Source organism: Schistocerca piceifrons, chromosome 2 (genome assembly GCF_021461385.2).
Source record: "Schistocerca piceifrons isolate TAMUIC-IGC-003096 chromosome 2, iqSchPice1.1, whole genome shotgun sequence".
Taxonomy (NCBI): domain Eukaryota; kingdom Metazoa; phylum Arthropoda; class Insecta; order Orthoptera; family Acrididae; genus Schistocerca; species Schistocerca piceifrons.
Window position 1 is genome coordinate 1,058,165,488 of NC_060139.1, and position 23,073 is coordinate 1,058,188,560.

At 46.0% G+C, this 23,073-nt stretch overlaps 1 long non-coding RNA gene across 1 annotated transcript; it reads right to left on the minus strand.

Annotated features, from left to right (window-relative positions):
* Positions 1-1,245: 1,245 nt before the first annotated feature.
* On the minus strand, positions 1,246-18,827 carry LOC124777925. Its single transcript, XR_007015804.1, has 3 exons — positions 18,742-18,827; positions 5,346-5,490; positions 1,246-1,507 (listed from the first exon to the last, which is right to left on the minus strand). It is a non-coding gene; the product is annotated as an uncharacterized LOC124777925 (long non-coding RNA).
* Positions 18,828-23,073: the final 4,246 nt, after the last annotated feature.

Below are 23,073 nucleotides of genomic sequence, written 5' to 3' on the forward strand. Positions count from 1 at the left end.
GCCAAGCCACTAGGAGGTGAAGCCGAAAGGCACGCGTTTAAGCTCACGCAGGCTGGCGTGAGGTCTGGAACAGGTAAAGTAATTGAGACTAGCAAGTAAAGTACGTAGCTTCTTGAATACTTAACTTTAATCCATAATTGGTGAACATCTGTCTGACGGTACATGCATCACAAGATAAATAGCAAATGATAATGGCGCCTTGCTAGGTCGTAGCAAATGACGTAGCTGAAGGCTATGCTAACTATCGTCTCGGCTAATGAGAGCGTAATTTGGCAGTGAACCATCTCTAGCAAAGTCGGCTGTACAAATGGGGCGAGTGCTAGGAAGTCTCTCTAGACCTGCCGTGTGGCGGCGCTCGGTCTGCAATCACTGACAGTGGCGACACGCAGGTCCGACGTATACTAACGGACCGCGGCCGATTTAAAGGCTACCACCTAGCAAGTGTGGTGTCTGGCGGTGACACCACAGAGACAAAGAGAAGAGCGGAGAAAAAGTATTATAGACACAATGCTGGTAAAATGCACAAACATTGTAAAACCAGAAATTTATATGATCGTTTTGGCGAGTCTCCTCCGTGTTTTCTATGCACAGGACATTTCCGAAATTGCGGCCAATGTTCTTTTGAATCTGCTGTTCGGTCTGACCTCACACATAAAATCACTAACTTCTCATTGGAGGGTACCATATTACTCCCTATCCACTTTAAAAACAACGACGAATGTGCTTGTGTAGGAGAAGAGAAATTTAGTACCTAATTGCAGGTGAGCCTACTGGAATCGAAGTGATGATGATCGGGAACTCCAGAAGAGTGCTTGAATGAGGAAGACAGTGCTGTGTGCACACTCCGTGACAAAAAATGGTTCAAATGGCTCTGAGCACTATGGGAGTTAACATTTGAGGTCATCAGTCACCTAGAACTTAGAACTAATTAAACCTAACTAACGTAAAGACATGACACACATCCATGCCCGAGGCAGGATTCGAACTTGCGACCGTAGTGGTCGCGCGGTTCCAGACTGTAGCGCCTAGTACCGCTCGCCCACTCCGGCCGGCATTCCGTGACACTGTGTAGTCGCAAAGTAATTTACGCCTTTTGAGAGTGGCAGTTGCCTTCATGTCACCTGTCAGTTTGGACAATTGCCATATCCTTTGGTAAACAGCGTAGAACATGCTGCCCGAATATTGCTAGGATAGAGGTCGCCATTTCACATATGGAACGATGGAAAATCTTAAATAAAACACGTGTTCAAAAAGACAAAAGACGGACTTTATTGACAGTAGCACACACAAATAATGCTCTGCGTTGTACAACATGCAGGAAGCGACACATTGAGCTTATTGCGGCGTTTTACCTAATCTCTCAAATAAGATACAAGCACACCACGTAAAATTAATATTGTCACATGCATCGTTCAACTTCTCGAGTGGTTTCTTATTCTGTAATTCCGGATATCACGTCGATTCTGTTGGTTTATGAAGCATTCGTCAAGTCTCCTCCTTGGATTACCTGTAACAATAAAATGATGTGAACTGATAGGCAATGCATGATAAGAACCTTATTCTACTCAATACTTCGTAGAAAATGCGTGTAAAGAACTGTTCTATAAACTTGCTTTATATTCTTTTGTTGTTGTTGTTGTGGTCTTCAGTCCTGAGACTGGTTTGATGCAGCTTTCCATGCTACTCTATCCTGTGCAAGCTTCTTCATCTCCCAGTACCTACTGCAACCTACATCCTTCTGAATCTGTTTAGCGTATTCATCTCTTGGTCTCCCTGTACGATTTTTACCCTCCACGCTGCCCTCCAATACTAAATTGGTGATCCCTTGGTGCCTCAGAACATGTCCTACCAACCTATCCCCTCTTCTAGTTAAGTTGTGCCACAAACTTCTCTTCTCCCCAATCCTATTCAATACCTCCTCATTAGTTATATGATTCTGCTGTACTAAACAAAAATACCTTGATCTGGGATAAATTATTTTTTTCTCGGTGCTGGTTATAATGCCACAATTTTTTTGCTGGATTTTAGAATAATCTACATTTTCACTGAAATACGCTACAGAACCTAAGAACGTAATGCACTGGTAAAATGTTTCCTGACTAAAAATCAAAATTGGCTTCAAGGCATATAGTTGCTAATACAGAGTAAAATAGCAGCAGCCTGTCATCTTTCTGAGTTTAATGTCTCACCTGTTATAGAAGGACGTTCACTATTACTGGATAGTAAATGGCAAGCCGCGGTACGCAACATGGATAAGAGGCATGGGCATTGTGCTCCTCGTATCAGCTGATACAGTGTAGAACTAGCCTTTCCATTATTAAATACAGTAACTTCTTTGTAAAACAGTATTTTGCCATGGGGTAAAGTGAATGAGTAGCACTGCTTTGACCCTGCTACCTCCCTTAGAAAAGCTACACACATGTGCCTTTCGTGTCATAATGATTACAAATTGTTAAAAATTATTATAATTTTAAATGTAAGTTTACTTGTTACAATACAACCCAGTTTTACAGTATTACATGCGAACAATCTCCACAGTGATGTAACTCCAGACCTCAATGAGCTATTGCGCAATAGAGTTTTACTTAAAGTATAATCTATCAGTCACGGGAAAAATTAGAATAGAGTATTATTTAGATTTCCACAATTTGCGCAGTGGTATCTAACGTGAGCTTTACAAACACGTTTATTACAATTTGAATCTTCATTGATGTCTCGTTATCATAACTGTATGGACAAAATTTGCATGTGGCACGTTTGAATTTTTGTATGCCAACACTGGAGGTTGGTGTTGATGGATTCCCTCTTTGTGTTCTTCTAACAATTGCCGCTGAGTGTTCATGTCGTGGCAGCAATTTTCGAGCTTCAATGTAAGAAGTGACTAGGAGTCTTCCCAATTCATCGAGAAATATTCTTCCTTTGTAGAGAATATTTTTTCTGCCCTGGATTTATTCCTCTCCACAGCACAAAAATATTGTTGGCAGAAGTATCCCTAATACTGTAGAAGGTTACCATTGGCCAGCGGTTGGTTTTCCTGTTGCCATGTGTGGATGCCAAGAAGCTGATCCAACATGTCAACTGCTCCCTTGTTTGCGTCGTAGTCCAATATCGTTTTAGGTATCTTGTCTTCTCTGTTGCTTATTTCCTCATTGTTGTGCACTGTGCTCATCAGGACAACCTGTTTGTTCTTCCTTGGAACGTTCGATACTACCTCGGTATCCTTAGTAAAAAAGAGCTATGAAGTGTCAACATCTGTTTCGCTTGCTTTATTATTATTGAGTTCAGACTTATTTTTCTCTCTGCCCTAGTATATTATAATGTCTTTTGAGAAGTCCCTGGCCTAATGGGTATGTGACGAAATTGACACATGTGACATTCTGTTCTTTAGCTCATGTGGCAGATCCATGACGACCTTATACCTTGGTTTTTCTCAAGTGCTTGTCCAGGTAATTTTCCTGTATAGATATGTCTTCAAAACATCGGAAGTAGCTCTATCACACAAGGTCCACATTTTTACCTCATATTTTGAGGGTTTTCTCTGTATATATTTTTTGAATTACGTCCTTGGAAAGCCACCAGTTGTTCATTCACGGTCACATTAGTGCTAATATTAAATAGTTTTAAAAATTTTTTTCACCCACATATCTCACAGAACACTTACAGGTGCCAACTTGTCATTTACTCTTCGTGCTCTTCGATCAGATTTGTCATCGTGAGATGCAACAGAGGCGTTTCAGCGGCATTACGACAGAGAAGATGTCTCTACCCGCTTCGCAATTCCACAGACTCTTTGTTGATTCATCATATGATTTATACATACCAGTCAGTAATGACAGGCCAATATAGGCTTCAAGTGCAAATTCATCGAATGACTCCCAGCTATCCCCATAAACTCGTCGATTCTCAATGCTACTCATTAACACCACAATAATGTCAATATTATCCTTCACTGTAACTTGAAAATATGATGTTATATCACTTACTCTGGTGATAGCGTATCTTGTCGGACCAGGGGTCAGTTTTATAATGTTTTCACTAGATGCTCTTCCAGTTTGCGGAAGAGGTTCTGAGCTCCACTTAACGTTTTTGTCTTTAGACTGAATCGGTTGAACAACTTGCACATTGTTATTTGAGGTATCAATATCTGAACTATCTTCTGAACCAGACGAGGTATGAATGTTGTCATCACTAATGTGACTTTCTTCTTCAGAAATATTCTCCTTGCTGTCAGATGCATTTACTAAAGTTTCCAACCGCTATCGGAAGGAATTCGATTTTTCGTGATAGCCACACAAAAATTCCTACGATAGGGACATGAACTGCGTCTGCACACAACGGTTGATAAAATGTAACTGTTAGCTATAATGTGGTGTAATAATTTGAACGTAATCAGCGTCTGCTTTGTTGCGAAATCTTCGCACATTTCAACATTAAGGAAAGAGATATTTGCTTTGTCATAAAAAACCGTTATGCATATACTGTACATCTCAGGAATGTACAAATAAAACTTGACTACGATATTTACTCATTATGTAAGTTTTTAAGCGCCCCGGATCATACTGACCCAAGGAACACAAGTGTAACAAATTAAGTTGTAACAAGGGGGAGAAAAGTAATATATTTTTTTTTAATTTGAGCTTAAAAGTATTTACAATGTTTATAAAAACAAATCCATCAAGTTTGGAGCAATACCATCTAAATATTAAAAAATTATAAGAACAAATTCCTTTTTTAGGGTCAAAGATAACAGCAGGGTTAAGCAGCCTGGCCTTGTGTTCAGGAGGCTCTAGGCTTCATCAGGCGATGCTGATGCGGGTTTTCTGTGGTTTCCCTAATTACTTCAGAAAAATGCTGTGATGGTTCCTATTATAAGGCCATGGCCAACTGCCTGTCCCATTCCTGTCAAACTAGACCTATAAATACGTAAATAACTGTACTTATAAATTATGTTATGTTAAACGGTAATACCAAGATATGCCCATGATCCTTGTAAAAGTGATCTATAGATAAATAAAACAACTGCTGCTGCTGTTACTACTACTATTACCATTACTACTACAAGTGTTATGAGTAGAGAATGTGTGACATGTCTCTAGTGATATCCTGGAAACTTTCGATACATCCCAGTAAGAGTAGGAAAACAACCGGTTCTGGGGTCTAAAGGCATCCGAGGAGAATAAACAATAGCTTAATTTATGATGTGAGCAGTGAGTAATGGCCCCTATTTCACACTGATGGAGCACCCTAGAAATTACTTCCACGTCCGTGGTTGCCTCTCCATGTGGTATAATGTGGTGCGTTCTGTATTAGAACAAGTTTTCGGTCGTGTAGAGCTGCAGACGTACCGGTAAGTGTAACTCCCAGGTTGCACGGCGCCCAGGCAGCTGGCGACTGGCAGCAGGTGGCCGGACCAGCGGAGACTGTAGAGGCCGACTGAGGCGGCAGTGGCTGAGGCGGCAGGGTGGTGCCTGCAGGCCTCACGACAGCAGCCTGCGCAAACACAAACACAAGCAGCGAGTCAGCGGATGGCGACCGTGGCAGGACCCAGCGACCGCTGCCCTGCAATGCGGGAGTGCCGTCAGCGTGTGGTAAAGGGGTCGGCGATGGCGAGGCAGTGACCACTGGCCTAACTTCAGCAGCCTGCACGAGTACAAAAACAAGTGGCGAGTGAGCATGTGGCGTCCATGACAAGACCCAGAGACTGCCCCACTGCACTTAGTCGACCAAGGGTAGCGGCCGAGCGGTTCTAGGCGCTACAGTCTGGAACCGCGCGACCGCTACGGTCGCAGGTTCGAATCCTGTTTCGGGCATGGATGTGTGTGATATCCTTAGGTTAGTTAGGTTTAAGTAGTTCTAAGTTCTAGGGGACTGATGACCTCAGAAGTTAAGTCCCATTGTGCTCAGAGCCATTTGAACCATTTGGCAGTAGACAGTTTAAGTAAAAGAATAGTGTACTAGAGCAGCTGTAAAGGTCACTGTATCAGATTGTCAGCAATATCACACTATTCATTTCGATGCTCGTTTTGGACATTCCCTTTGATGGCCGATGGCGTGTGCATGGTCGACGCTTCATGTTAACCCTGTGCCCCAAAAATGCTACGCAGAACAACAGATTTTTCTGCAGTAAAAGGCCTAACATTTCACTAAGACACGTGGAATTTATAATGTACATTTCACAAAGGCTGGTAGGAAACCCAGTACTTCCTTTAGAAACTATATTGCTCTAGAGATTGGTCATAAAGCTGAACGAAACTCTGTTGCCCTAAAGCAGTTCCCCATTGCTTGATGCACCACACGAAATAGCGACTAGCATTTATAGGCATGGCACTATATTTTGTAGCTTGCGTCCAGTTATTGTTGTTGTGTTCTTCAGTCCAAAGACTGGTTTGATGCAGCTCTCTGTGCTACTTTGTCCTGTGCAAGCCTCTTCATGTCCGAGTAACTACTGCAACTTGCATCTTTCGGAATTTGCTTAGTGTATTCATTTCTTGACCTTCCTCTACGATTTTTACTCTGGAAAGTTGGAAAGTTGTGGTAAGTTGTTATGGGACCAAACTGCTGAGGTCATCGGTCCCTAAGCCTATACACTACATAATCTAACTTAAACTAACTTACACTATGGACAAACACATACCCCTGCCTGAGGGAGGACTCGAACCTCCGACGGGGGAGCCGCACGAACCGTGACAAGGCCCCAAGACCGCGCGGCTACCCCGCGTGGCGATTTTTACTCTCCACGCCTCCCTCCAGTACTAAATTGGTGATACTTTGATGACTCAGAACGTGTCCTACCAACGGATCCCATCTTCTAGTCAAGTTGTGCCACAAATTCCTCTTCTTCCCAATTCTACTCGCCGATGGTTCAAATGGTTCAAATGGCTCTGAGCACTATGGGACTTAAGTCATTAGTCCCCTAGAACGTAGAACTACTTAAACCTAACTAACCTAAGGACATCACACACATCCATGCCCGAGGCAGGATTCGAACCTGCGACCGTAGCGGTCGCGCGGTTCCAGACTGTAGAGCCTATAACCGCTCGGCCACTCTGGCCGGCTATTCGCCGATAGACCGTCCGTTTGGCAGGGCAGGAGGCGAGTTCGGTCTACAGAGGAAGTTTCTATGATGAGACGGGGGGAGGGGGGATGCAACTTGCCCTCTCCTGCTACTCACTAATACGTCCTTATTTTTGAGTATAATTAATATTTCGTGTACCTTCAGTTCATGCTTTTCCTACGTCTTTGACGTTTTCCTTTATAAATTGTAGTCAATACTTCTTCACCACTGTAATATTTGTCTTTATCCTTTCAGCTGCTGCTGTTAGAACGCTTTACTTCTTCTAACGCTTTATTTACATTTTTAGTGCAAATGTTGAAAAGGGTTGGATGAAAAGAACTTCCTTGTCTAACGACTCATTTGTTCCTCGATCGCCAGTCCTTACCATCTCTTCTTGTCTTTTTGCAGCTCCTTTATCAATCTTTTGTCCATCCATTTCATACGAAAGTCTTGTAAGGTGTTAGGAAGGAACTCCGGTTATATTATTTCGTTGGGCCATCTAGGACCGTGAGTCCACAGCTCGTGATCTCACGGTTGCGTCCTCGCTTCCCGAGTTCCCGGGTTCGATTCCCGGCGGGGTCAGGGATGACTGGGGGTTTGTGTTGTCCTCATCATTTCACCATCGTTCATGCAAGTGGAGACATTTGACTGAGCAAAGGTTGGGAATTTGCACGGGCGCTGATGACTGCGCAGCTGAGAGCCCCACAATCCAATCATCATCATCATCATCACCACCATCATCTAGGACCGTGTTAAATCTTGTTACACTTGCGAGTGAATTTTATATATTCATGGCACTGTGGACGCCAGAGGTATGTTTCAATTATGCTTCTTAACTGAATGAAGAATGCTGCGAATCATTCTCTTCACCGATACTGAAACTAACCGTCTTATGTAAAGATCTGCATACCGAAATTAATTTGTGCTCACTCTTTCTTGTGCCCATAATTCACCAACTTCTCAACTTTTATAGCTTTTCGGCCCAGTACTGAGCTACGTCAGTGGCACATTTATTAAAATCCGATCCATCCCTATAAGTCTCTGTAGCGGAGAAGCAGGTGTCTCGCATCTGGCAGCAATCATAAGAGATGCAGTCTTCATCCTTCGGGCCATATCTTGCTCGGTTGATCTTCATCTGCACCACGACTGGCCACCTGGAGTAAGCTCAATCGACTACCAGTGTCATGTCGAACTTTAAAGACTGTAGGCTGACTTTCTTGAAGCTGTCAGTTCCAATCTATGCTATGACATAAGAGTCCTCCTTAATTTTAATCGTTGTGGTTCACTGAATGTGTCCCCTGCTTCGTACCTGACATGTCGTTCGTCATGGGGCAGCTTTTACTCACGATATTCTCGCCACATTGTTGGATCAGAAGGCCCTTGGAGGAAAAAGAAGGAAGGTTGGTTTTAAAGCGTCGTTGAAATCGAGATCATTAGAGACGGAGCACAATCTCTGATTGTGTCAAGAGTTGGGAAGCAAATCGGCCGTGCCCTTCCAAAGGAATCGCCCCGGAATTAGCCTGGAGTGATGTAGGAAAGTCACGGGAAACCTAAATCTGAATGGCCGGACGCGGGTTTGAACCGTCGTCCTCCCGACTACGAGTCCAGTATGCTAACCACTGCGCCACCTCGCTCCGTAGAGTGGCCTGCTGCTACGTATAGGTTGTACGTAGGTGTGTTCTTAGTGCAGGCCGTTATTTAATGTAAAGTTCCATTGAGAGTAACGTATGTAGTGATTAACCATACCTTTATGAATATACCCTCCGCTGGCTATAACGCCACCTGGGGGTGTTGAGAACACGTGACCCGGTAAGGAAAGTATGTTAGTGGAACTGAGACGAATCGGAAAAACATTATAGCAACGATACTGGCCATAAATGCGGAAATCCACTGAGACAGGCGAATTTGACAAAGGGCAGACAGCAATGGCTCGGCGCCTGGGAACGGGCATCTCGGAAACGACGGAGCCGGTCGGAGCTGTGGGAAGAAGTGGCTGAAGGGCCGACATACCTCGGGCAGGCTACAAGGTGTTGGACGTCCCACCTTCTGCCAGAAGATCTACATCTACATCTCCATACGTTCTCCACAAGCCACGATACCGCGCATGGCAGATGGTACTACAGACTACTGCTAATCATTCCCTTCCTCGTTTCACTCGCAGATGTAGTGAGGGAAGAACTACTGTTTAAAAGCCTTCGACGAGCCACATTTTCCATTATCTTGTCTTGACGGTGGTTATCTGAGATGTATTTTGGTGGAAGTTGAATCGCACTGCAAACAGCGACCCATCAAACTTTCTCAATACTGTTTCACGAAAAGAATGTCGTCTCCACTCCAGGGATTCCCATTTGAGTTCAAGGAGCATTTTCGTACCCCTTGCCTGTTGATCGAAACTACCGGTAACAAATCTAGCAGCTCGCCTGTGAAATGCTTCGAAGTCTTCCTTCAATCTGACCTGGTGGGGATCCCAAACACTCTAACAGTACTCAAGAATGTGTCACCCACGTGGTCTGTGTCCGGTCTCGTTTATGGATCATCTATAACTTCTTAGAACTTTGCTAACAAACGTAAGGAGACTGCTGGACTTGCCTACAACCGAGCTTATGTACTCGTTGCATTCTCTACCGCTTTGCAACGTTACAGCTACACACACACACATCAAAAAAGTTTTGCATCACCTCGGTTCCGAGTGTTCCAGAACCAGTAAAGAAAATTGGAATAGAGATCAACATAAAAGTCATATTCGCCCTTTTTATTGCCCATGAAAACCACACATTTCGTTTTGTACCACCAAACAACGAGACTTTCAGAGGTAGTGGTCCAGATTTCTGTACACACCGGTACCTCTAACACCCAGTAGTACGTCCTCTTGCATTGATGCGTGACTGTATTCGTCGTGGCATACTACCCGCAAGTGTATCAAGGCACTATTGGTCCAGATTGTCCCACTCCTCAACAGCGATTCAGCGTAGATCTCTCAGAGTGGTTGGTGGGTTACATCGTCCATAAACAGCCCTTTCCAGGCGTGTTCGATAGGGTTCATGTCTGGAGAACATGCTGGACTCACAAGTCGAGCGATGCCGTTATCCTGAAAGAAGTCATTCACAAGATGCGCACGATGGGGGCACGAATTTGCGTCCATGAATACGAATGCCTCGCCAATATGCTGCCCATATGGTTGCACTATCGGTCGGAGGATGGCATTGGCGTCGTTACGGCGCCTTCCATGACCACCAGCCGCGTACATCGGCCCCACATAATTCCAACCTAAAACAGCAGGGAACCTCCACCTTGCTGCACTCGCTGGACAGTGTGTCTAAGGCGTTCAGCCTGACCGTGTTGCCTCCAAATATGTCTCCGAGCCGGCCGTGGTGGCCAAGCGGTTAAAGGCGCTACAGTCTGGAACCGCGCGGCCGCTACGGTTGCAGGTTCGAATCCTGCCTCTGGCATGGATGTGTGTGATGTCCTTAGGTTAGTTAGGTTTAAGTAGTTCTAAGTTCTAGGGGACTGATGACCTTAGAAGCTAAGTCCCATAGTGCTCAGAGCCATTTGAACCATTTATGTCTCCGACGATTCCCTGGTTGAAGGCATATGTGTCACCCATTGGTAAAGAGAACGTGATGGTAATCCTGAGCGGTCCATTCGGCATGTTGTTGGGCCCATCTGTACCGCGTTGCATGGTGTCGTGGTTGCAAAGATGGACCTCGTCATGGACGTCGGGAGTGAAGTTGCGCATCACGCAGCCTATTGCGCACAGTTTGACTCGTAACACGACGTCATGTGCCTGCACGAAAAGCATTATTCAACATGGTGGCGTTGCTGTCGGGGTTCCTCCTAGCCGTAATCCGTAGGTAGCGGTCATCCACTGCAACAGTAACCCTTGGGTGGCCTGAGCGAGGCATGTCATCGTCAGTTCCTGTCTCTCTGTATCTCCTCCATGTCGAGCAACATAGCTTTGGTTCACTCCCAGATACGTGGACACTTCTCTTGTTAAGAGCCCTTTCTAGCACAAAGTAACAATGGTTACGCGATCCAACGGCGATATTGAGCTTCTAGGCATGGTTGAAATACACACAACACGAGCCGTGTACCTCCTTCCTACTGGAATGACTGGAACTGATCGGCTGCTCGAGCCCCTCCATCTAATAGGCGCTGCTCATGCACGGTTGTTTATATCTTTGGGTGGGTTTAGTGACATCTCTGAACAGTCAAAGAGACTGTCTCTCTGGTACAATATCCACAGTCGACGTCTGTCTTCAGTAGTTCTGGGAGCCGGGGTGAAACAAAACTTTTTTTGATGTACTTAATCGTAGTGACTGTGTCAAGCAGCACACCACTAATATTGTATTGGAACGTCACAAAATTGTTTTTCCTTCTCATCCACGTTACCTTACATTTTTGTACACTTAAAGCAACTGGTCATTCATGAAACGAAATATAAATTCTATCCCAGTGGTACCGTAGAGTCAGTCAACGATGACACTTATCCGCGTGCTACAGTGTCATCAGCAAACAGCTGCAGGTTGTTGCTCACCCATCAGATCGTTTGTGTGTACGGAGAACCAGAGCGGTCCTGTCACGATTCCCTGGGGCGTTCCTGACAATGGCCTTGTCTGTGGAGAATACTCACCGTCCCGGACAACGTACTGCGTTCCAGTACATAGAAAGGCACTAACATATCAGAAAATCTATTCCGTATGCCCGGACTTTCTGCAAAGGGGCCAACGTTTTCCAAGAATCTGGGCATAAGGAATCTGCGTGCTGCCCTTCCTACATGGATCGCAGAATATGGCAAGGGAAGAAGGCAAGCTGAGTTTTGCACGAGCGATGATTTCTAAGTCCATATTGATTTGTGGACAGAAGATTTCTGTCTCAAGGAAATTTATTTTATTCAAACTCAGAATATGCTCAGAAAACCGACTTTAAGAATATCCGTCTGTAATGTTACGAGTGCGTTCTTTTACTCTTCATGTATGCTGGTGTGAACTTCGCTTTTTTTCCAGTCGTTTGGGACTTCGCGCACGGTGAGAGATACGCGATAAATGGAGGCTAAGAAAGGGGCTAGTGCCGGAGAGTGCTGTCTGTAACATTAGCTGTCCATCAGGACATGGTCACTTATTTGTTTTCAACTGTTTCAGTTGTTTCACAAAGCCAGAAGTGCCTATTTCTTTGTCCTCCATACGAGAGTCCGTGCTATAGTCAAACGGTGGTATGTCTGTACGATTATCAGGTGTGACTGTTTTTTGAAACGCGACATTTAAGACTTCATCTATCGCTTTGTTGTGTTGTATGCCACACGAGACTCTTCGACGAGCGACTGGACAGAAGAAGTCTTCGACCCGCCAAGTGATCTCAAGCAGGACTGGGATTTTCTCGGGTTCTCGGCAAGATCTTTCCCTAACGCATGTCGCTGAAAGTTGCTGTACGCGCCGCGAGACGATCTCGTGCGCACGCTAGCACAAGTGAGACCTATACAGAACGACAGCGACAAGCGCCAACCCATATCGAAGGAGGCGTAGACAAGCACAAACAACACAACAAACCACTTGGGAGGACACAAGCACGACCACAGATTCCGAAACCGAGGAAGGAACACTAAGTGAACATGATTAGGAAGGGATCAAAACGTAGGGGACTCAAAGCAACAAGGCATGGACTCTCGTATGAAGGACATAGAAATAGGTATTCCTGGCCACATCAAGCATGAAACAAAGCAGTGGCTCCCAGCAATATTCAGATAGTCTGTAGCTGTCACGACGTCCTCGATAAGGACCAGACATCCCATGGAGGTCGGGATCAATATCTTCTACAGCATAATAGTGCCCGCACAGTCATAGAGCAGCCTGTAGCACATTTATTTTTTTATTTCATTAACAGTACAGAGTAACTCACCACCTTGAAATGTAAGGTGGGTCGGACGCATCTAAATCTAACAATAAATACTTCTCATTGTTTCAATCTTATTGGTATACATTTGTTAATGCTTTTTTTTAAAAAAAATAATATAAGTAACATAATATATAACGATTTCTCTAAGGTTACAGTGAAATGAATGCTTAACAATTGTTAAATGGTTACATATAATTTGTTTCTGCCTAGTTGATGAGAATATAATTTATATAATGAAAATGTCAACGAAAAAGAAAAAACGAAAAAAAAGAAAATGTAACACAATGAGTGTGGTGAAAATAATTTGCAGTATGTAGAGGGAAGTGCTACACTGTATATGAATGTGTAATATAGTCTAAGTACCATTAATGGCCTATTTCTACCTAATTCAGATGAGAAGGTCTGGGTAGAAGCTCGAGCTATTCCCATCTGAAATGGTTTGTGCTTATGTATGTTTACTGTGTTTGTGTGTATTGGTATACAAAAGGGAGTGTTGCAAGCAAGGGCACTACATGATATTCAGCACCTGTTTGTTTGCCCCATTGTTGGTAGTTGTGGCATATTCTATGTGATACCTTAGATACATACACCCGGTATTATACTGATTAAATACTGATTGAGCATTTCGTACATGGAATACAATGAATGCGTTATTCCTTAAATAACTTAATACATTACATTTTGAGTTATATACATACTTTATACAGAAATACATTTGATATATAAAATTCAGTGACTGTAGCTTTGAAAAGAGAAGAGAATATACTTCTATCTACACACAATAAAACATTACTGCTTGTATGCAGTATGTCGTTGGGGAGGAGGAGCCTCGGAATAAAAGTTCTTCGAGCCTTCTCCTCCCAAGCAACATTACCTTATTACTACAGTCTTAGTATCTGGTGTCGGTTTTGTTTTATGATTGCTACTGTCTGTTGTGTTGTTTGTGACTGTGTTGTGGCATGCAGTGTCACGCGTTGTTGCTTTGAGTCCCTTACGTTTAGATCCCTTCCTAATCATGTTCACTTAGTGTTCCTTCCTCGGTTTCGGAATCTGTGGTCGTGCTTGTGTCCTCCCAAGTGGTTTGTTGTGTTGTTTGTGCTTGTCTACGCCTCCTTCGATATGGGTTGGCGCTTGTCGCTGTCGTTCTGTATAGGTCTCACTTGTGCTAGCGTGCTGCATAGCTGTGTGACATGTTCTGGTGTGTCAGTTTCTCCTCAAACGCAGACTTCATCGTTAGTTAGTCCCACGCGGTTTAAGTGTACCGGATACGGCCCGTGGCCTGTCAGGAAATGGACCACCCCCCGGCTTGAGTCGACATGTTTCAGTCGCAATCTTTCGCGTACGCCCGGAAAGAATGAGTGTACTAGTCGACCCTTGTCGGATGCGTCCCACTCTCTCTGCCATGTTTGAATCCGGCATTGTTTCATTTGTGTTTTATTCATAATGTTGGTTCACGTAATTTCGGTGATTTAATCGAGCCTGTCCCTCTTAAGCGAGTTAAGTGCAGCTCTATAACGTATTGTTATGTCTATAGGGAAGGTCCCCATCACAACGCAAAGTGTCTCTAGTGACATAGTGTTGAACGCTCCGCTCATTCTCAGGAATTAACTACGTTGACCTCGTCTTGCAATTGTCTTGTTAGTCTGTAAGTTCAGTCTGTGAACGCAAGCACTGGCGGCGAAGCATGCGATGGATTCAAATATCGCAGTGTGGTAGGTCCTTATCGTCTTAATAGGTGATTTGTACTGAGGTGTGTTTGGCCTTGCTAGTTTGTGCATAATTTTGGAGCTTTTGTCAATTGTCAATTTTGTATGATTGTTGAAAGTCTGTTTTTCGTCTTGATGCAGTCCGAGATAAGGTGTGGTTTGCTTCCCCTTTATCCTTTACTGTCTAATTTTAGAATTGGATTCCTCTGTAGTGTCCATCTGAGCAGTAAATATACAGTTTTGATGGGAGCTATTTTTAATTTATTTTCTTTACACCAACTGTTAATTTTCAGAAGCAGTTGAATGCCTTTTGTCTCTAACGCTGCTCTCGAGTCAGATGACACCACTACGAGCAGGTCATCTGGGTAAGCCACCACACCTCTTACCCTGTCGTCACTGTCCAGGGTGTCCAGAAAGGACTCCATTGCGATATCCCAGAATATTGGTACGCAGATCGATCCCTGTGGACATCCCTTTGTTATTCCTTTCCCTCTGCAGTTGTCGAGGAAGGTACTGTAGAGAGAATCTGATAGCCTCATTTCGCTTAACGTGGCGAAGAGTGACGGCCACGACAAGTTGTCAAAAGCTCCTTATGTCGATTAGAATGGCGGCCGCGTATTTGTCGCTGATGCTATTTGTAACTGTCAGTGCTTGGTTGACGGCGTCTTCTATTGATCTACCTTCTCTGAAGGGGCGTTAGGCCGAGGAGACGGTTGTGCGATTGTAAAGGGACACACAGGAGCATTTCCTCTACCTTGTCGTGTTTAAGAGACAGATCGGTCAGTACATTTTGGGGTCAACTGGCTCTTTGTCTTGCGATTTCCTGATTAGTACTACATGAGCAGTTTTCCAGAGGTTTGGAATTCTACCTGTTAGTATGCCTCGTTGAACATGTTACTAAGATAAGGTGTGATTTGTGTTACTGTTTGTTTTAATGTTTCTGAAAGTAATTTGTCTGGGCCTGGTGCTTCTCGGTTTTTATGCCTGCTGATTGCCGTCGCGCCTTCTTCTTGCGCGAATGGCATGGTCACACTGTCACTGATGTATGGTTGCCTGATGCTCTCTCTTAGGTCAGCGTGGTGTCGCTCGTCTTGTGTGGGGTCGTCATCTGGGAGGAGCCTGTTTAGAAGATATCCTGCTGTGCTTCTCCATCCTCTCATCATTGTGCCATAAGCTTGTTTTAGTGTTGTTAGAACTGTCGGTGTCTTAATTCGTTCTGTTTCTATCTTGAATGGTTGTCCCCAGATGTCATTCCGTAGCTGGGTTTTTACAAAATTGGTCCAGTAGTCTTGGCTTGTTGTCTTCAGTTGTTTTTGGTAATTCTGTTTAGCGTCACGATACAGATCAAGTCTTACCTGTCTTTCAGGAGCTGTCTTTGCTTGTTGGTAGTGCTTTATTTTGTCCCGTGAATACTTCCTTTGTCTTGCCAGTTCTGTCGACCACAGTTGTTTCTGTCCCCACCCAGGTTTTGCCCGTGGTATAGCTGCTTCCTGTGCGGGATGCCACCATTTACACTGAAGAGCCAAAGAAACTGGTATAGGCATGTGTATTCAAATACAGAGATATGTAAACAGGCAGAATAAGGCGCTGCGGTCGGCAACGCCTATATGACAAAAGTGTGTGGTGCAGTTGTTAGATCGGTTGCTGCTGTTACAATGGCAGGTTATCAAAATTAAGGTGAGTCTGAACGTGGTGTTCTAGTCGGCGCACGTGCGACCGAACATAGCATTTCCGAGGTAGCGATGAAGTGGGGATTTTTCCGTACGACCATTGACAAGTGTACCGTGAAAATCAGGTATCCGGTAAAATATCGAATCTCCGAAATTGCTGCGGCCGGAAAAAGGTTCTGCAAGAACGGTACCAACGTCGACTGAAGAGAAACGTTCAACGTGACAGAAGAGCAACCCTTCCGCAAATTGCTGAAAATTTCAGAGTTCAACCATCAGCAGGTGTCAGCGTGCGAACCATTCAACGAAACATCGTCGATATGGGCTTTCGAAGCCAGAGGCCCACACGTGTACTCTTGATAACTGCCTGCACGACACAAAGCTTTAATCCTCGCTGCCGCCCATCAGCACCGACATTGGACTGCTGATGACTGGAAACATGTTGCTTGCTCGGACGAGTCACATTTCAAATTGTATCAAGCAGTTGGACGTGTACGGGTATGGAGACAACCTCATGAATCCATGGACGCTGCATGTCGGCTGGGGACTCTTCAAGCTGGTGGAGGCTCTGTAATGGTGTGGGGAGCGTGCAGTTGGAGTGATATGGGACTCCTGACACATGTAGATACGACTCTGACAGGTGACACGCATGTAAGCATCCTGTTCAGCACCTGCCTCCATTCATGTCCATTGTGCATTTCGACAGACTTGGACAATTCCAGCAGGACAATGCGACACCCCACACGTCCAGAATTGCTACAGAGTGGTTTCAGGAACACTGTTCTGAGTTTAACACTTCGGCTCCCCAGACACGAACATCATTGAGCATATCTGGGATGCATTGAAACGAGTTGTTCAGGAGAGATCTCCACCTCCTGGCACTCTTACGGATTTATAGACACTCCTGCAAGATTTCTGATGTCAGTTCCCTCTAGCACTACTCCTGACTTCGTGTTGCGGCACTTCTGCGTGCTGACGGGGGCCTACACGATATTGGGCAGGTGTACTAATATTTTAGGCTCTTCAGTGTGTACAGTGTATACAGGTGGAATGCGAACAACGAAAGACGACACATCAAGTTGAGAATGAAGCCCATTAGTAAAATAAAACTTTTTGGATGGCAACTAGACTATGTGGTCAAAAGTATCCGGACACCTGGCTGAAAATGACTTGCAAGTACGTGGCGTCCTCCATCGGTAATGCTGGAATTCAATACGGTGTTGGCCCACCCTTAGCCTTGATGGCAGCTTCTACTCTCGCAGACATACGTTCAATTACCTGATGGAAGATTTCTTGGGGAATGGCAGCCCATTATTCACGGAACGCTGAACTGAGGAGAGGTATCGATGTCGGTCGGTGAGGCCTGGCACGAAGTCGGCGTTGCAAAACATCCCAAAGGTGTTCTATAGGATTGAGGTCAGGACTCTGTGCAGGCCAGTCCCTTACAGGGATGTTATCGTAGTGTACCCACTCCGCCACAGGACGTGCATTATGAACAGGAGGTCGATCATGTTGAAAGATGCGATCACCATCCACGAATTGCTTTTCAACAGTGGGAACCAAGAAGGATTTAAAATGTAGGTCTGTGATGTGATAGTGTCACAAAGGGTGCAAGCCCCCTGCATGAAAAAAGCGACCACACCATTACTGCCTCCGAATTATACTGTTGGCACTACACACGCTGGCAGATGACGTTCACTGGGCATTCGCCATACCCACACCCTGCCATCGGATCGCCACGTTGTGTACCGTGATTCGTCGCTCCACACAACGTTTTTCCACTGCCCAGTCGTCCAGTGTTTACACTCCTTGCACCAAGTAAGGCGTCGTTTGACATTTACTGGCGTGATATGTGGCTTATGAGCAGCTGCTCGACCACGAACTCCAAGTTTTCTCACCTGTCGCCTAACTATCATAGTACTTGCAGTGGATCTAGATGCAGTTTGGAATTCCTGTGTGATGGTCTCGATAGATGTCTGCCTATTACACATTACGACTCTCTTCAACTGTCGACGGCCTCTGTCAGTCAACAGACGAGGTCGGCCTGCACGCTTTTGTGCTGTACGTGTCCCTTCACGTTTCCACCTCATTGTCACATCGGAAACAGTGAACCAAGGGATGCTTAGGAGTGCTGAAATCTCGCGTACAGCCGTATGACAGAATTGACACCCAATCACCTGACCGCATTCGAAGTCCGTGAGTTCCGCAGAGTGCCCCATTCTGCTCTCTCACGATATCTAATGGCTACCGAGGTCGTTGATATGGAGTATCTGGCAGTAGGTGCAGCACAATGCACGCTTTATGAGGAACGTATGTTTTTGGAGGTGTCCGGATAGTTTGATCATATAGTGTCAGTAGCTCTAGAGTAGAAGGGAGCATGGGGAGCGACCGTTGGGTGTGACATCTTGGAGGGCATCTACCATACCTGTGTACGAGCTGCAGCGCCGCCAGCGCCGTGGTGGCGGCCGCGGTCGTCGCGCCGCTGGCGCTGACTGCGAGCCGCAGCGTGGCGTCGGCGAGGCCGCGCGGCGAACGCACCAGCAGCCAGTACTCCCCCGCGTCCGGCGGCCGCACGCCGCGCACTTCCAGCGCCGCCCGCCGGCAGCCCTCCGAGCTGCCCTCCTGCCACACACACACACACACACACACAAATGTGTCTGCTGCTTCACCACAGTCCCCACACTGTCACCGGTCGATGACATCATACACTGGGCTTCCAAATACGACGCAAATGCTGCATACAGACCACGTCAAATCCGAATTAAAACTCGAGCTTCCGAAGACGGTCACGATGTTCTTCGTCGGGAGATCTCTTGATGAAGAAGATGGTGATTATCTTCGAAAGCTCGAGTTTTAACTCAGATTCGATGCAGTCTGTACAACAAGAAGATTTTACACTAGGATGCTGCGACGAAAATTTCGATGTCACATCACGACATAAGCAGTTTTTCGAACGTTGCTTGTGAACTGATAATGGCGTGGGAGGGGGACAGGAGAGGGCGGCTTTGATAGCAATATATGCACTGGCCCATTTCGGGGTCTTTGGCAGGAGGCAATTCGCATTTACCTGAGTATTAGCTAGATGAGTTAGGAGTGGCCTCTTATTTACGTTCAAGAAAATAGTTACAACATTTAGTACTTCTGAGTGACGAGTTGCACGCTCACAGAGGTGTGTAAAACTGTATACTGAAACCTTGCAAAAAAACACAGTATACAAAAGAACCGATTCAGGTACACATCATACAAAGTAAGGTGTCACAACTGGGATTTTTTTATCCTTGTCATTTTTGTTGTGTAGACATTAAGGTGTGGTCCAATGCAGATTTCTGTGCCTAATGGGGTCAAGTGTATATAGGTACTATTAAATGAAGCGTCAACACCTGGCTTAAAGAACTCAAGAGCAGTTGGCGTCCAGGCAACCGAATAATTTGGCAGCAGCCAATGATGCACTGGGACCAGAGAATCACCAGATTAGATTCTCTCACACTCTAGGTCTTCGACAGACAAGAGGAACGACTATCTCGTACAATTACGGGTTAAATAAAGCAAACAGACCAAGCCTTATGCAGTATGAGCTTCATAATATGCATCAGTGCCCCTCTGTGAACTTTGACAGGGGCCGGATGATGTCACAGCACGAATGTTGTGTTGTCAGGTATAAACAGTTTGGCTTCCTGAGTTTGAATTCGAAAAGTTTGTAACAGCATTTTATATTGTCTGAGGAAGTCTTTCACATCTGGAACAAAACCTAACCACAGTGTAATGCTCACATACACTGAGGTGACAAAAGTCATGGGACAGTGATATGTACATACACAGATGACGGTGGTATAGTGTAAGCATTGGTGGAGCTGTCGTTTGTACTCACGGGATTCATACGAAAACATGTCTGATGTGGTTATGGTTGCACAACAGGAATTAACAGACTTTGAAAGCGGAATAGTAGTCTGAGCTAGATGGTTGGGTGGTTGGTTTGGGGAAGGAGACCAGACAGCGAGGTCATCGGTCTCATCGGATTAGGGAAGGACGGAGAAGGAAGTCGGCCGTGCCCTTTGAAAGGAACCATCCCGGCATTTGCCTGGAGCGATTTAGGGAAATCACGGAAAACCTAAATCAGGATGGTCGGACGCGGGATTGAACGGTCGTCCTCCCGAATGCGAGTCCAGTGTCTAACCACTGCGCTACCTCGCTCGGTATATCTCAAGGAGGGATTGCCGCATTGCGCTCCAAGCACATCGCAAGTCCGTGACATCTGCGCCTGTCAGCCGAAAACATGCAACATTCTGTGTCATCCCCCACCACAGGTCAAAGACTAACGCCAGCCACACCAGCGTATTTGCATACCGTGCCGTTAAAACCACAAAACGAAAGGCTGTGTTTAGAGTGGTGCCATGCACGGAATGCACGGATGGCTGATGAATGGCACTGGATTGTGTTCAGCGATGAGTTGCAGTTTTGCAATTTCCCAGATGGCCATCGTCGGTGAGTATGGCGGCGACCTGGGGAGAAGTCCCGTTCATCCAACATATTAGGGAGGCCCAGCGTTGTTTCTCCTGGCCTCAAGGCGTAGGGAGCCATCGGGTGTGACTTCAGGCCGCGGCTGGTGCTGGTTGAAGGAACTCTGACGGCACAAAGATACGTCACGGACATCCTGCGTCTACATGCGACAGTACCGTGGCGCCATTTTCCAACAGCACGATGGTAGTCCACACATCGCACGTGTCCTTACTAACTTTCTGCGTGATTCTGAGGTACTATCGTGGACAAGAAGATCCCCAGATCTGTTCCCGATAGAATCTGTGTGGGAGCAGATCGGAATCAAGGATGTTAACAATCGCTTGTAATAGTCGCCGGCCAACTTGCATCAGGAGAGGATACGGCTGATCTATGACATCATTCCCAATTGGAACAGTGCAGACATTCAAGTGACATGGGGTTCAACGTCGTACTAATAAGTGGACTCATTTCTAAATCTGACTTTATTTTGTAATCAGTGAAATAGCATCACATACATTCTCATCGTGTGAAGTCTGATTCTGATTCCGGCATCCTTTCTCGGTGCTTCACTTTTTTCTCACACAATGTAATTAAATCAGAGAGGGTGAAACAGTCCACGTGCTATTTCTCGACGACGGTAGTGAGACGTGGTCGGCTCGCGTTATTGCCGTTTTTCCTTTTGGTCATTTTGTCACCATCGAGTGGCGTCTTATTCCTCCCTGAGTTACTATCTGAACGAGTTGCTCACTTGCCTTCGTCAGCGGCAGCAGCAGCGTTTATCGATACTGGTACTGCTGTAACTGCTTTGGTGTGGCAGCTATATTTCCGTGTCGTGGTGTGTGTGGCAGTTAGTCAGGCATGGAGCAGCAGTCGGGCACGGAGGAGCGGTCGGGGACGAAGGAGAGTCGGGATGGAGCGCCACTGACGTGTGGACAGCCAGTGCTCGCCGACTGCTGGTGACACACATGAACTGTCTGACGGAAGAAGACTGGAGTGGCCGGCCGCGGTGGCCGTGCGGTTCTGGCGCTGCAGTCCGGAACTGCGGGACTGCTACGGTCGCAGGTTCGAATCCTGCCTCGGGTATGGGTGTGTGTGATGTCCTTAGGTTAGTTAGGTTTAAGTAGTTCTAAGTTCTAGGGGACTTATGACCTAAGATGTTGAGTCCCATAGTGCTCAGAGCCAAGACTGGAGTGGGAAAGACCGTTGGTTGGTCGTTCGGTCGGTCGTCTCATCGGCCGACGTGTATTTGATCTTTTGACCGTTTCCGGGTGTGGGGGTTGGTCGGTTGCGGCAGAGCAGCGAGGATGCCTCTGCGGCGTGTCATCAGGCCAGGGCCGCTGGCGGCGTGTACGCGCGGTCGGAGTTGTGTGGCACTAGCTGCGCGAACTGCTAAGTTCGTCGCCCTCCGCACCTGCACTGGAGTTTGAGTAATCAGTGAACCTGTCATGAAAGCTCGACCGTTGTGATATCTCTTCGTTGGTTGCATCCTGGGTTGTCCCCGCAAGAAGCGACATGATGGTGTGTTTGAGTTGGCAAAATTTTGCAGCCGTCTCCCTGTATGGTGTTTAACATTTGAAATGATTATAATTTGTTAGTGAAGTGCACCAGCGGTGTCTTCTGCCTTGTGGCCGTTAACATTCCGGTTACCTGCCCTGGTCGTTCAAATGGTTCAAATGAGTCTGAGTCCCCTAGAACTTACAACTACTTAAACCTAACTAACCTAAGGACATCACACACATCCATGCCCGAGGCAGGATTCGAACCTGCGACCGTAGCGGTCGCGCGGTTCCAGACTGAAGCGCCTAGAACCGCTCGGCCACCCCGGCCGGCTGCCCTGGTCGTAAGCATAGTTTTGTGGCAGTGTGGCCCGCATCTCGTGGTCGTGCGGTAGCGTTCTCGCTTCCTACGCCCGGGTTCCCGGGTTCGATTCCCGGCGGGGTAAGCGATTTTCTCTGCCTCGTGATGGCTGGGTGTTGTGTGCTGTCCTCAGGTTAGTTAGGTTTAAGTAGTTCTGAGTTCTAGGGGACTGATGACCATAGATGTTAAGTCCCATAGTGCTCAGAGCCATTTGAACTATTTTTGTGGCAGTGTGTTTTCCTCGCCGTGTTGATGCTGTCTGGCACGGCGTGTAGTTCGACAGCCTGGTGTTGTTCTCCTTTTCTCTCTGAGTGCTTATAGTGCCTCGACTGTGTTTATATGCCAGTTATTAAGACATAATCCTGCTGCTGCGATCCTCGTCTGCGCTGGTACTTTTGGTTGT